Raw genomic sequence first — 3,347 nt, forward strand, 5'->3', positions numbered from 1 at the left:
AATATTACCTTGAATTTCCCAACACATTTTGTACTCATTGTCTCATTGTGTCCTTGCAATGGTTATGGGAAGTAGGCAATGGTTATTACTATCTTTAGGTATTATTTGGATTATTACTATTATTATTATCATTTTATAAATAGGTGAAAGGAATTACTCAAAGTCAATAAATCCAGATCGGGATCAGGCTAAAGATACAAGGCTTCTAATTCTTGTCTGTTTAGCTGGCTGGTCTTCCTTTTCCTATTCTTTGGTGACCCCATCTCCTCCTTTTGCAGAACATCAGAACTTCTGCTTTGGGGTTATTATGTCCTTGCTGTGGATTACTTTTCTACCTCTTACATCAAGTGTCAGCTGTAGCTTTTCCCCGTTCCTGCCAGCCTTTGGCACTATACTTAACTATAACTCTAATAGATTGAACTCATATGTATCCTAATTTTTCTATCAGCCAGAAACATCTTTAGCTGTAGAAAGCTGTATAATATATACTTTTATTTCCAAGAATTTTTCATAGTGTTTTATTTTGTATTGGAAGACACTTTTAAAAGGATTATTGTGGTTTATTTTACATTTCGCATATTTTGCCAATATTGTTGGTATTGAATTTAAAACATTGTAATGAACAAAATTTTGAAGTCAGAAAAGATTAGTTTTAGAACATTTTCATGGCCCCAAAGGATTCACTGTGTAAATTTTCAATATTAACATTATGTAAACTATAGTGTAAATTAACAAATATTGTATTCAAGGGGCTACAAGTTCACTAGACAAAATGAATAGAAAAGAGAAAGCATGGAGGAAGGCAAGAGAGCAAGACAGACTTTTATCATGATCAGAAGCATGAATGCTAGTATCTACTACTTTTATTTTGAAAACCCCTGGTGTTCTGCATTGCTGCATGTATTTCTGTTGATTTAAGTGTAACAAGCTCTGTCTTTTGAGTTTGGCTGAGATCATGCAGGCCAAGACTAGTGTAATAGGTTCTTCTTGTCAGCTGTCCGTTTACAACATAGGTAAGAGTTTTTCCAGAATTGACTGTTATCTGCTGCATTCTATGTAAGAGGTTGAATTTGGGACCCTGGCAGATGGGAGCTCATGGAGTTGAATGTGTATTTCTCGGCTGAAATTTGGGGGACATATGGTTCTGGAGTCTTATCCTATACATCCCAGACCTGAATTTGTAAAAAGCTGTGAGCACAACTTTTGCTGAGAGCAAAGAGGAAAGAGAAGCCTGCAGGGGGATGGTAGCAAGCTGGTGGAGCATGGATGTATGAGCTTCTTTTTAATGGTTCAGTTGTATCTTCTGGGATCATTGTAAAAGGAAAATGCACTCAGTGCTTTCCTGAGGAAGACGAGGAGGGAGGGGCAGAGGAAGGATGGTTGTCAGTTCTGGTAACTGTTCTGGATCTGTGGGAACACCATGCTTACACAGCATGACTGCAGTTTACCATCTGGGAAATGTGATAGTATAGAACTCTGAAATATAACAGTCCTTATTTTAAATCTTTTACACTACTTCTGCAGTTTCTCAGATTGCTTATGTCTAATATTTCCTGTAATAATATAATCGTTGGTTTTGATATGTTTTGAAATTTGTTTTAAGGTATTTTGCTATTTCACATGGATTGGATAGATTCTACATGGACAGTTGATATCTGTGGTTTAGATAGCTGAAATAGTCATAAGTACCTTGAGTATTTAGCGTAATATGCAGTATTTTTAAAAAAGATTTCAATTACTGTGCTGCTACTTATTTGGGCTAGTTGCAATTTTTATAAGCCCATTTTCATATGTACTTTTATGTTCCTCTAGAATACACCTCAGATTTACCAGTTTTCTAAAATTTATTTCAAAAACAGAGTGACACACAGAGATGTGTTGTATGTGAGAGAGAGCGAGGGAGATATTTTCTATTCACTGGCCCACCCCCTCACACTTGTTCCCAACTGGGGCTGGGCAAAGCCAAAGCTAGAAGCCTGGAACTCTGTCTCCTGCACCAATGGCAAGGGCCCAAGTACCTTCTTGGAGACATGCCTTCTAAGTCACATTGGCAGGGCTCTGGATTAGAAATAGAACAGCCAGGACTCAAACTAGCACTCATTTGGAATGCCAGCATAGCAAGTGACAGCTTAACTTGCCATGCCACAATGGTTGCCTCAAATTTACCAATTTTAAATGAAACTATTTTAAACATTATTTTTAGTAAGAATTTATTTAACAAATAGCTTATGTAATCTCATGTGTGTCTGTATTTTTTAATATCTTTGCCAGATACCATAAAAGTCTTTTGAGGACAGAATCGAACATTTGTCCACATAAAACTGTAAACAATTAAAAACTCTGGCATATTCAAATATTTCAATAGCAGCAACACTTCTGCTTGTTGATGAAACTTCTCTGAAAAAATGTTGAAGATTGGCAGATGAAATTCATGGATATTAAGAGTGAAGTTTGATAAACTTTCAAAGAGAGCAAAATTAAACTTTAAAATATCCAATTCTTTTATGACTTCAAAATATTTCAGTTATATAACTTTTGTACTAATAAACATATGGCAAAATACTATTTCATTAATTCATTGATTTATATAAAAATATTCACTGAGTACTTGCTGTATGCCAGCAGACTGCTAAGCAGTAGGCATGCAGGAGTGAATAAATATGGAATAATCTCTGACCTGATGAAAGCAAGAATCCCAAGGGATGGATGCATGAGGAAACAGATAAATAACTGCAAACTGGCTCTTACTGTGAGCAATGCGAAGCAAAAGACATGAGGCAGAATAACTGGGAAGGGGTGGGCATTAGTCAACTTGAGCTATCAAGGAAGGCCTTACTGACAACATGGTATTTACATGAAGACCTTAAAGATGAGTAAGCTTTGTCAGTCCTGAGTGGATAAAAGAGCATTTCAGTTGGAGAGAACAGCACGTTCAAGGACCCCATAGTGGGAGCGAGATGAAGCTTTGGGTAGGAGGAGAGAGAGGGATATGAATGACTCAGAAATGAAGTAGTCTGAAGACTAAATTACAGTATGCAGGAGGCAGTCAAGTTAGAAGTAAATGTATTTTTTAGAAGTAAGTAGAGAGTGAAGTTGACAACAGGTCTTGAGTTAGGTATAAAATAATGGATTGTGCCTAATGGAGAAGGATGTGTGGATAAAATGGGCTTTTGGTAACAGTGGATGAATTGGAACTCAGCAGATTAAACTGTTACTGCTGTGACATATTTATCCTCTAGGAATCCCCCAAGGAAGCTTAAATGCTGATTTTCAATTTATGTGTTCAGTTTGTTGTAATACTAGTTGTATTTCTAAGCTTTTAAATTTTAAACTCCTTAGAACTGAAG

Source organism: Ochotona curzoniae, unplaced genomic scaffold (genome assembly GCF_017591425.1).
Source record: "Ochotona curzoniae isolate NIBS_2020 unplaced genomic scaffold, NIBS_Ocur_1.0 contig_1014, whole genome shotgun sequence".
NCBI classification, from domain to species: Eukaryota; Metazoa; Chordata; class Mammalia; order Lagomorpha; family Ochotonidae; genus Ochotona; species Ochotona curzoniae.